General features: G+C 42.3%; 4 non-coding genes across 4 annotated transcripts; 1 reads left to right on the top strand and 3 right to left on the bottom strand.

Moving 5' to 3' along the window:
• The first annotated feature begins 6,297 nt into the window (after positions 1-6,297).
• TRNAF-GAA lies at positions 6,298-6,370 on the top strand. Its single transcript has one exon. It is a non-coding gene; the product is annotated as a tRNA-Phe (tRNA).
• Positions 6,371-8,984: 2,614 nt separating this feature from the next.
• Positions 8,985-9,066, bottom strand: TRNAL-UAG. The gene has a single exon. It is a non-coding gene; the product is annotated as a tRNA-Leu (tRNA).
• Positions 9,067-10,757: 1,691 nt separating this feature from the next.
• Positions 10,758-10,830, bottom strand: TRNAF-GAA. The gene has a single exon. It is a non-coding gene; the product is annotated as a tRNA-Phe (tRNA).
• A 1,859-nt stretch (positions 10,831-12,689) lies between these two features.
• On the bottom strand, positions 12,690-12,762 carry TRNAF-GAA. The gene has a single exon. It is a non-coding gene; the product is annotated as a tRNA-Phe (tRNA).
• Between the last annotated feature and the right edge of the window lie 141 nt (positions 12,763-12,903).

Genomic DNA, 12,903 nt, shown 5'->3' with positions numbered 1-12,903 from the left:
TGTAGACCAAATTATATCACCATTTGTGTCTAGTTTATCCTCGTATCTTAAAGATACCAAGGACACGCTGATGAAACTTCAGGGCATTCAGGTCAGCCAGACCACACATATAGCGAGTCTGGATGTTGAAGCTCTATATACCAGCATCCAACATGATCTTGGCCTAGCAGCAATCAGACATTATTTAAACAAAAAAGGGATACAATATCAAGAGCACAATGAGTTTGTTTTATCACTATTGAATTTTTTGTTGACACACAATTATTTCACTTTTAATGGGAAGTATTATTTACAGATAATTGGGACAGCTATGGGGACTATTTGTGCCCCGAGCTTCGCAAATTTATTTTTAGGGTGGTGGGAAGAACAGGTAGTTTTCACAGAGGATAATTTACAGTTCACAGATCACATATTATACTGGGGTCGTTTTATAGACGACATTATAATTTTGTGGGACAGCACTAGTATACAATTTCACGAGTTTGTCAATAAACTTAATAATAATTTACTAGGCCTTAAATTTACTGCGGAGATAGATCAGAGAGCTATTAACTTCCTAGATCTCACCATAGCCCTGGAACTAGATGGTAGCCTTAAAACTACCATCTATAGGAAGCCCACGTCGACAAACAACCTCCTACATTGGGAAAGTCACCATCCAACCAGCCTTAAAAAAGGAATCCCAATAGGACAATATCTGAGGGCAAAACGAAATTGTTCGACAACTGAAGATTTTGAAAGAGAATGTGGGCTCCTCTATGACAAGTTCTTGGCAAGAGGATATCCAAAAAAGACTCTACATTTCGCATACAACAGAGCGAAGAAAAGCTGTAGAATGAATCTACTTCTTGGAAATAGACAAATAACAACACCAGATGACAAAATAATACGGTGTATTGGCACGTATGATGGACAACATGAAAAGATACGTAAGATCTTGACACGTCATTGGCCTATACTACTCTCAGATGACGAGTTGAGGGAGATCATCACCCCTAGACCAGCCATTACGTATAGAAGAGGGCAGAATATAAAAGAAAAACTAGTGCATAGTCACTTCATTCAGGACAAAACACAAACAAAACCCACCTGGCTTAGAACGGTTGGGTCCTATCCATGTGGGGACTGTGGTTTCTACAGGCTGATGTCACCAAGGAAGGAATTTATAAACCCTAGTGACAATAAAAAATATAAGATCAAAGAATACATCAACTGTAAGTCAATGGGAGTGGTCTACGCCATTCAATGTGACTGTCCGAAGATTTATGTGGGTAAAACCATGCAAGAATTGAGAAGACGTATCTCAAAACATCTCAGCATGATCAATACTACTGGCGATACACCTCTCTCCAGACATATGCATTATATACATAATGGCAATGTTCAGAATTTGAAAGTATGGGGAATACAAAAACTTAAACTAGGCCCAAGAATGGGCAACCTAGACCAGAGACTACAACAAGTGTAAACCAAATGGATATATCGGCTAGGTAGTCTGGCCCCATATGGCTTGAATGAGGGATTTACTTATGCCTCATTCCTATGAGAAAGATTCCTAAAAAACAATTTTATATTAATGTAAATAAAGAAATGTATAGAACTTTATGATTCGCATAATATGGGACGGACAAGATGACTCCTGGGAAACCAAGAAAATGATCAGAATACTGGATATGATTCTGATAGACATGATGTACCACCAAGCAGATATATGTGAGTACAAAAAATAGAGAGTAGATGGCATAGAACGATATATCTCATATAAGATCCCTCTAAATATATCCGTATCTACATAAAAAATAAGATCTATATAAAATATATATATATATAAAAAAATAAGATCTATATATATTAAAATAAAAATAAAAATAATAATAAAATATAATGAGTAAAAGGAATAATAACCAATAAACCCTAATCTGAAAGTATGATAAAAATAAAAAATCCCTACATTATAATGGACATAACAACACCAGATTAAAATAACTTAGAATCTGCTATTCACTATGATTAAGAGGTGTGAAAATGAATAAATAAATATGATTAGAGTGCATTAATTTAAAAAGATAGAATAAGTAGACACAAATAATGTCAGTAATGAATCACAAAATATAGAATATAAAATTATAATTCAATGGATAATAATAAAAATAAAAATAAAATACATTAAAAAATATATTTAAAAAGATTTAGAAATGAGCACATGCCCAATCGCACAGTTATGCACTAACAAATACTTACGTGGTGAGAGTCTGGAGAGTCTTGGGATGTGTGACATCCTATTAGAACCTATAAAATACAAACGACAAAAAAGATATTGATATAGGGCAGTTAGTGTCCAATAATAAATAAATTATAGATAGAAGGGTTCAATTAGGTATAGATAAGATACTGATATAACATTAGACTGTATATCAGATAAGCCCCAGAGAAGAAATTAAGAACAGGGGAGTATGTAGTGTCAGATGATGAAGGGAGAATAAAAGTATACCCAGCGGGTTTCAACATATACCGTATGTAGGGGTAATAAAAATAATACAAAAAATAATAAAATATCAAAAATTGAAAAATATATACATAAAAATAAACATAAAAATATTAATTTATAGATAGGGATATGCATGTATTGAAAGAGAGGGGAGTGCACACTGAGATGCATCATTATTAGTAGGTAAAATAAGATCATAAGATTAGAACCTAATGAGATATCTGTACAGGTGTTTTGGACCTGAAATGTACAGAGGAGAAAAAATAAATACAAGTACTTCACAAATCTGAGGTGTCGGCATAATCACCCTGAGCAGCCGTATTGCGATCTATGACCGGACGGAATTGAGACTAAGTCAGATGACATGCGCAATGGGTGACAGCGCATAGTTTTGACGTCATCTAGAATGGAAGAGCGCATATAGATGGAATTGACATCAGCCAGCGACCAAGTGCCCAGACATGCGCATTTGGTCAAAAAAGATCGGCAATTTAGATCAAGGATTAGCGCAACCTAGTTGGCGCAGGAGAACGGTTATTGGCTGGGGAGACACTAGGAGGAGACATCAAGGAACGATAAGTGGTAGATACATGAAGAGTGGTTGAGCGGTCTGACTAAGAGTAACAGAGACACGCATTGGATAACAGAACCGCCACGCCCATAGGGAGGTTTCATAAACCGGGATCCGCCCCCAACACACACTTCACTGCCCAAACCCCTGAAGACGCCAAGTGTTTGGCGAAACATGTCGGGGGGCAGATAGCGTGTTTTAGCCAGTGTATGCATGGCTAGGAAATGATCTGTTGTTAATACAAAGAGAGAAAGTGTACCTCATGAGGGCGATTGCTGTTTGAAACAGCGCACTGTGACAATAACAGAGCGCAGTAATATAGCACTGGGGCACCGTAATAATAGGCAGCAGAGCCTCAAACAGCTAACAGTTACAAGCGCCCTCTAGTGGGATCACCTAGTAAACAGAGTCATTGGCACTATGATGAATGTATCTAGCAAGCATAGCTGATTATTTTAATTGTAGTGTTCAAACATTGATTGAATTATGGGTAGTCTTAAAAGATAAGTCTTTAATTAGGTAATGTTAAAATGATAGGCTCAACAAATAAATGTGTAATAACACAGACCTCTCATGGAGGACAAAAAGAAGAACGGTTATTCCCTGCCAACTACAGTGAACTGGTCAGGTTTGAAAAAATGTGGAGCCAGGAGGTGTGAACACTGGCCCACTCGGAGGAGTGAGTTGGAGAACAAACAGGTGATAGATATATGGAGAGGGAGACAGATGCTGGGTCTCAACCCTACATTAATCCCTGTGTTCAATCGTGTCTGCTCCTGCCGTCTGACCCTAGATGGCCCTCAGACCTAATGTTTGACTGCCCAGCTTCGTCAGAAGTAAAAAGGACCAGTCACTTCTAGGAGATCAGATATAATGAAGAGAAAAGAAAAAATGACGACAAAAGAATTTGTCCCTGTCCCTACGCGTTTCACTGGCTTGCGCCAGATCATCAGGGGACTCAGATATCACCAGGACCTCCGGTGAATGGTGACAGGCAGTATATGCCTATCTCAGCTATAAAAGTTATGCTGCGGCAGCAGAGGACACAATCCTATATGTGACAGGCAGTACTTAGCTTGCTCGGTGTTCAGCTCGGGTCCGGGGTCCGCACCTATCCTGCGTGTGGCAGTGGCAGCGGATGATTCACGCTGGCGTCCTTTTAAAGATGCGCGCGTCCTCTAGGCTCCTCCCCCCCATACCATGTGACCGATCACGTGACTGTGACGTATCCGGTCGCGTCATACGTTGTCACGTGAACGAGGGCGGTATCGGGCCCTCCATGCTAATGCGGCCACATTACTCAGAGGTGATTGGCCGCATAGCAGGAGGGGGAGGTGTCTACAGGTAGAGTCTATTAGTGGCTATGCGGAGGCGAGTAACACGTGTCAATCAGGGACATCTATGGTCCTAGTGACCAATTGTAAATAAATAATTGTATAGTCCCAACACGTGTTAGGGAGAGATATGTAAAGGTGATCTCATACATTGGGGACATATCACTAGGATATGTCCCCAATGTCTTATAGGTTTGGGTCCCACCTATAAGACGTTGGAAGTATGAAAAGTATATCCTTATGCCCAAACTTTTCTCGACCAGCACCGGAATATCAGGTCAATTCTCAAGTTCCCTACCTTCAAACGTGCCTTAAAAACACATCTTTTCAGGCAGGCTTATTATGCTTCCTAAACTGACTCTTCCCCCAGTAAACCCCCTCCACAATCTTCTGACAGTTATGATGTAGCGTTGCCACTGCACAGATGCGCTACATAGCACTAAACCTTTTTTACCTGATGAGCCACTGACTCTGGCGAAACGCGTCGGATGGTATTTTTGGTGCTTGTAATAGGATAGGAGAATAAGGGATTTTTAGATCAGGCCGAGGTTCCAGCGGCTGTAAGATTGAGCACTCCAGCATTGAAAATCCTGGCGGGTGCCCCCCACCCCCCACACACAATTAAATGAGAAGGACACTAGGGCCAATTCTAATTATATAATCCTCTCTCCTTTATATAATCCTCTCTAAAGAACTTTTTAGAGAATTTTTGTCTTATTTATTATAAAAGGAAAAAAAAAGTTAAGTTTTTTTTTTCAAAACTAAGGTACACTCAGTTTAATACAGTTTATTATACACCCAAAGCACTAGCAGACGCAGATCAGCTTACACCACTCCATTCCGTACAGAAATAGCTGGACTACTTAATATAAAAAATGGCGTGGTGTCGCACCTTGCGCTTCTTTAATACGCCCACTGGCTCCTAGTGTTGCCCATGCAGCACAGGTAGGTTAGCGTCAGGTCCCGAGGTACTTGAGATACCTTGGCGCGGTGCTCAGGCTCAGACATGTCCTTCATATAAGGATATATTGGCTAAATTCTCAATTTTAACACCAGTTTGAGGGTTTAGTCAGACTTGTCTGTTTGCATCCACAGTAGTGCACCTTCCTTATTAATGTTTACTACTTAATATAACAATCAACTACCTTTTGTGTCACCCCCACTGCCTCAGAATGTAAGCTCTTGCGAGCAGGGCCCTGACTCCTAGTGTATCAGTTATATATTAGCCAGTAACTTTGTGATGTCTTTTGTTTTGTACATGAACCTGGGATATGGTGGCGCTATATAAATAAAGATTATTATTATTTGACTGGGTGACTTTGATATGATAAGATGGAGGTTCTTAGATAAGGCCTCATGCACACAACTGTATTTTCGTTCCACACCAGATGCCGGACTCGTTAATTTCAATGGGGCTGCAAAAGATGTGTCCGGCACACAGCAGGATGATAGAACATGTCCTATAGCTGTCCGTTTTGCAGACAAGTTTAGGACATTTCTACAGGAGTTTGAAAATAAAAATGGCGGCATGCATCTCCCAGAATCCGTGTTTTGAGGATCTGTGATTTGCAGACCGCAAAACACATACGGTGATGGGCATGAGGCCCTATGGAGGGGGATCTCAAGGCTGTCTTCATGAAGTAACCCCTTTAATGCTTTCATATTACACATCTAGGAGAATATCAGGCACGCTCTCAGAGATGACTAAGGTGACTCAACAATATTACGTCTGAATAAATGTGAAGCTGTAACTAAGCTGAATTTGAAACCGGAATATGGCGAGAGATCTGTTAATCCCTGGGGGGATGTATATTGTACACACAACCTGCTCTACTGCTTTGCAGCTTAGGAAGACCACCTGACTCAACACTTGCTGTTCACAGAGTCATTGTGGATTCCACCCAGCCGAAATAGCTCAGTTGGGAGAGCGTTAGACTGAAGATCTAAAGGTCCCTGGTTCGATCCCGGGTTTCGGCAAGTTGGAGGGGACAACATGTTTTTTTTTGTTAGTTTTTTTTAATTAAAAGGTAAATCAGAGAAGACTGTGTCCATACCTGCATCGGAGGCTCCGTTAGGGGCGTCAATTGCAGTTTCCGTCACAAAATGTGGGACAAAATAGCGTAGCATGGTGCTCTATTTTGCCCGGTAAAATACCAAGTTTTCTAATGGAAACCTGAGAGATACCATTACAGTCAACTGGGCATTATTTGGTTCCGTCACTTGATGGCTCTAGCCGTTCCGTTATTTTTATTGCTCTGCTCCTATTATGGAGCAGAACTACGGAATATGAAAATCTGCTGTGACCCCAGCCTAAAAAGTAATGAAATATCATATATAATACAGTAAAATTCACAATATGAAGGGCTTTTGCACGCGAAATACGGATCCACAAAAAAGGATGACATCCGTGTGACGTCCGTTTTTGGCGGATCCATTGTAACAATGCCTGTCCTTGTCTGCAAAACAGTCGAGAATAGGACACGTTCTATTTTTATTTTTTTTGCGGGACGGACTTGCGAAACATACGGATACAGAGTGCAAACTGAGTCATTTCCGTTTAAAATGATTGGTTCCACATACGGGCTGCAAAAAAAGAGGAACAGACATAGACAAAAAATACGTTTGTGTGCATGAGTCCTAAATCATGGACTTTGAGTAATTAGTATTATATATCTTTGTAGACTTCATACTCTTATAAGTGCACTCTGTAGGGAGTGTATGCCCAGGTTACTTGGCAACCATTTGACTTCACAGCTGAGTGACCACCATGTAAAAGCATGTAGGTATACTAATATAACAAAATAATAGCAAAGACAGGTGCACTCTGCGGACTTACTAAACCCTCTAACTGATTTTAAAATTTAGAGATTAGCCAACATGTCCTACGGTGTAGGACATGTCTGAGCCTGGGCACCGCGTCAAGGTTTCTCAAGTAGCCCGGGACCTAACACTCACCTACCTGTGTCATGTGGGCAATACCAGGAGCCAATGGGCAAATTACAGAAGTGTGAGGACCGACTCACAAAACAACTCACCAGTTACCTCCAGCATGTAACCATGCTTGCAATGGGAGGAGGGAGGAGTCTGCGAGTCCCACTCAAGACTGGCTGATATGGCCCAGGCCTCACAGGTGCACCTAAATGTAGCCTGTGGATGGAAAACAGGCACATTTAAATTGGAGTTTATACACCTCCAGGCATCTCTATAAATACAAACTGAAAAGAATGGCGTGGTATTAAACAAGCAGGAAGTGCTCAAACCCACCTGCAGATGTGCATATATATAGGGGAGCAAATCCTGCACTTGTGGCCCCTTGCTAATGACGATCCCCAGCAAAAATGCACACAGTGGAGGATGCCCGCAGCGAACCACAAGTACCACAATAGACATCCTACACAAGATAGCAATTATGTGGATGTGATAATCAATATAGCAATATAACAAAATAATAGCAAAGACAGGTGCACTCTGTGGTCTTACTAAACCCTCAAACTGATTTTAAAGTTGAGAGATTAGCCAACATCTCATACGGTGTAGGACATGCCTGAGCCCGAGCACCGCGCCAAGGTTTCTCAAGTAGCTAGGGGACCTAACACTCATCTACCTGTGCCATGTGGGCAATACCAGGAGCTAGTGGGCAAATTACAGGAGCATGAGGCCGACTGTTATATTGTTTATCACATCCACATAATTGCTATCTTGTGTAGGATATTTATTGTGGTACTTGTGGTTCGCTGCAGGCATCCTCTACTGTATGCATTTTTGCTGGGGATCGTCATTAGCAACAGGCCACAAGTGCAGGATTTGCTCCCCTATATATATGCACAACTGCATGTGGGTTTGAGCACCTCCTGCTTGTTTAATACCACGCCATTCTTTTCAGTTTGTACATGTAGGTATACTCTTAAAGGGGTTATCCAACTATCAGTGGGCGTCCGACACCCAGTACCCCTGCTGATCAGCTATCAGGTGGAGCTCCAAGCATCTCTCCCAAGCACAGTGCCATACATAGTACAGTGGCAGTGCTTGCTATTGTATCTCAGCCCCATTCACTTCAATAGGGCTGAGCTGCATCTAGGCCATGTGACCTCTTCTAACAGCTGATCGGCGGGAGTCCTAGGTCTTATTGGTCATCAATATTTATTACCAGATACCTCTTTAAGAAATTGGCTGCTACACAGAATTGTTTTAGATCCTATGCAGCAAAAAGACAAGAAATCACAGCTTCGGATAACACTAGAAAGTGTAGAAGTAAAAGTTTGTGCATCAAAAGGGGTCTTGTGACAAACAGAATAAGAGATGGGTCAAACGTACTGGCGGTGATAGATGACATACCACAAAACATAACAAGCCTCTGGCTTTTTTACTAACCTTGTTCATCACACATTACTTATAAGTTGATCTCGTAGGAAGTACCAATTATCCAACTGAACACAGCGCCACCTAATGTTAGGAATTCTTACTGTATGCTTATTTTTTCATATTTTAATTTACCAGATTTTTCTAAAATTCTGTAAACAAGTAACAGCAATATTTACTTCCAGTGTATTTTAACACCAATGCACAAGGTAAAGATATGCTTAAAAAGAGTTGGCAGCGGTGGGATTCGAACCCACGCCTCCAGAGAGACTGGAGCCTAAATCCAGCGCCTTAGACCGCTCGGCCACGCTACCTTATAAGTATGCTGTGTAATGATGGCCATTGATTCTGTTACTATATTTAATCTTGCACTGTTTTTGTATTTCGATCCACGAATCCCACATGTCCGTGTCTCGGCATAACGTTACATGCTACCTGGGCTGCTTTCTGGGCCGATATAATCCTGTTACCGGACCGGGCTTATATCTGATGAGGAATTGGTGGCAATCTACGGTGGTGGAGGGGCTGTGTTTCACTTGGGGGGTGAATGTGCTCTCTCAGCTTCTCAGGGTTGTGAACGAGTGTTGTGTCACGCTGAAGGTTAAACGGGCCACGCACTCTCACTCCCCGTGTCTCCGTGTGCGAGCCTGGACAGGAGGTGTATGTGTAAAACTGTGCCAGGCTGACCTTATGCACTTCCAGGGAGTGCTAAACGTCACATCTTGGTGAAAGTGACGAGACCGTACCGCGTGATCCCGACATAGCCTGGCATCATGCAGGTGCGGTTCGTCACAGAATATGCTAGCTATATCACATCTATGTCCCAGATGGGAATCCCCATTTAAAGGGATAGGTCATCAATATTAAAAGCCCAGACAACACCTTTAAATGGGTATTCCCATCTGGGACATAGATGTGATATAGATAGCCTGTCCTCGGGATAGGTCATCACTATCAGATCAGCAGGGGTCTGACACCTAGGACCCCCGCCGATCAGCTGTCGGGCACTTTATGAGCTCTGTGGCCTATAAAGTACACTGTACATCTGTCACATGTCCCATTTGCATCTCAGCCCCATTGAAGCGAATGGGGCTGAGCTATGTGCTTGGGAGAGATGCTTAGAGCTCCCTGTAATAGCTGATCAGCAGGAGTGCAAGGTGTCAGACCCCCACCGATCGGATAATGATGACCTATCCTGAGGATAGGTCATCATTATCAATAGCTGGATAACCCCTTTAAGAGTATACCTACAAGCATTTACATGGTGGTCACTCAGCTGGGAAGGCAAATGGTTGCCAAGCCTCCTGCGCATACACACCCTACAGAGTGCACTTACAAGAGTATGAGATATATAATGCCACTTACTCAAAGTCCATAATTTGGGCTCATGCACACATACGTATTTTTTTTGTCCGTGTGAACCCAGCCTAAAAACTGGTTCCCGTACGTGGAACCAATCATTTCAATGAGGCCTTAAAAACAACACATTTTGTATCCGTATGTCCGCAAGTCCATTCCGCAAAAAAATAGAACACGTCCTATTTTTGTCCATTTTGCGGACAAGGACAGGCATTGTTACAATGGATCCACACAAAAAAACGGATGTAAAACGGACGTAATCCGTTTTTTGGCGGATCCATGTTTTGCAGACCGCGTTCGTGTGCATGAGCCCTTATATTGTGACTTTTACTGTATTATATATGATATTTCATTACTGTTTAGGCTGGGTTCACAACAGCTTTCCATAGTCCATAGTTCTGCTCCATTATAGGAGCAGAGAAATTAAAATAATGGAAGCGCTGGAGCCATCAAGTGACAGAACTAAACAGTGCCCAGTTGACTGTAATGGGATCCCTCAAGTTTCCATTAGAAAACCTGGTATTTTACCGGGCAAAATAGAGCACCATGCTACGCTATTTTGTCCAACATTTTTGCAGGTATGGGCACAGCCTTCTCTGATTTACCCTTCAAAAAAAAAAAAAAAAAAAACATGTCCCCTCCAACTTGCCGAAACCCGGGATCGAACCAGGGACCTTTAGATCTTCAGTCTAACGCTCTCCCAACTGAGCTATTTCGGCTGGGTGGACATAGCATGCACAGTGTCCATGTTCCATCTCACTCCCTGTTCGCCATTGCCGTGCCATAGACAGCAGCAGTGAACAGGAAGAGAGACGGGAGACGGCACGTGGGTGCTGCGCATGCCCTCTCTTCATACAGCTAATCGGCGGATCCCAGCCAATCTGATATTGATGACCTATCCTGAGAATAGGTCACCAATATTAAAAGCCAGGACAACCCCTTTAATCACTTCAATAATATATTTCAATGCTTCTATATTGAATAGTATTCAATAGTAAAACTGCCAGGCAGCCAATTAGACTCTATGTTGCTATGGAAACCCAATAAAACCCCATGACCATGTCACGAGGACATTACTGGGGTGGCAGAGGGAGCCATTTCCCTCTGTCTAACTACTTAGATGCCACAGTGGCTACTGACCGCAGCACCTGAGAGATTAAACAGCAGAGTGTCAGCTGTAATATACAACAGTGCTTACAATATAACAGTCGGCCTCATGCTCCTGTAATTTGCCCACTGGCTCCTGGTATTGCCCACATGGCACAGGTAGGTGAGTGTTAGGTCCCGAGCTACTTGAGAAACCTTGGCACGGTGCTCAGGCTCAGACATGTTCCTGCTTGTTTAATACCACGCCATTCTTTTCAGTTTGTATTTATAGAGATGCCTGGAGGTGTATAAACTCCAATTTAAATGTGCCTGTTTTCCATCCACAGGCTACATTTAGGTGCACCTGTGAGGCCTGGACCATACCAGCCAGTCTTGAGTGGGACTTGCAGACTCCTCCCTCCTCCCATTGCTAGCATGATTGCATGCTGGAGGTAACTGGCGAGTTGTTTGTGAGTCGGTCCTCACACTTCTGTAATTTGCCCACTGGTATTGCCCACATGGCACAGGTAAGTGAGTGTTAGGTCCCGAGCTACTTGAGAAACCTTGGTGCGGTGCCCGGGCTTAGACATGTCCTACACCGTAGGACATGTTAGCTAATCTCTCAATTTTAAAATCAGTTAGAGGGTTTAGTAAGTCCGCAGAGTGCACCTGTCTTTGCTATTATTTTGTTATATTAGTATACCTACATGCTTTTACATGGTGGTCACTCAGCTGTGAAGTCAAATGGTTGCCAAGTAACCTACAGAGTGCACTTATAAGAGTATGAAGTCTACAAAGATATATAATACTAATTACTCAAAGTCCATGATTTAGGACTCATGCACACAAACGTATTTTTTGTCTATGTCTGTTCCTCTTTTTTTGCAGCCCGTATGTGGAACCAATCATTTTAAACGGAAATGACTCAGTTTGCACTCTGTATCCGTATGTTTCGCAAGTCTGTCCCGCAAAAAAAAAAATAGAACGTGTCCTATTCTCGACTGTTTTGCAGACAAGGACAGGCATTGTTACAATGGATCCGCAAAAAACGGACGTCACACGGATGTCATCCTTTTTTTTTTGTGGATCCGTATTTCGCGTCCATAAGCCCTTTATATTGTGACTTTTACTGTATTATATATGATATTTCATTACTTTTTAGGCTGGGGTCACAGCAGATTTTCATATTCCGTAGTTCTGCTCCATAATAGGAGCAGAGCAATAAAAATAACGGAAGGCCTAGAGCCATCAAGTGACGGAACCAAATGGTGCCCATTTGACTGTAATGGTATCTCAGGTTTCCATTAGAAAACTTGGTATTTTACCGGGCAAAATAGAGCATCATGCTACGCTATTTTGTCCCACATTTTGTGACGGAAACTGCAATTGACGCCCCTAACGGAGCCTCCGATGCAGGTATGGACACAGTCTTCTCTGATTTACCTTTTAATTAAAAAAACTAACAAAAAAAAACATGTTGTCCCCTCCAACTTGCCGAAACCCGGGATCGAACCAGGGACCTTTAGATCTTCAGTCTAACGCTCTCCCAACTGAGCTATTTCGGCTGGGTGGACATAGCATGCAGTGTCCATGTGCCATCTCACTCCCTGTTCACCATTGCCGTGCCATAGACAGCAGCAGTGAACAGGAAGAGAGACGGGAGATGGCACGTGGGTGCTGCGCATGCCCTCTCTTCATACAGCTGA

The sequence above is a fragment of the Bufo gargarizans genome, chromosome 2 (assembly GCF_014858855.1).
Source record: "Bufo gargarizans isolate SCDJY-AF-19 chromosome 2, ASM1485885v1, whole genome shotgun sequence".
NCBI lineage: Eukaryota > Metazoa > Chordata > Amphibia > Anura > Bufonidae > Bufo > Bufo gargarizans.
Note: the sequence above shows the minus strand (reverse complement) of the source record. Positions and strands in the feature narration are given on the sequence as shown.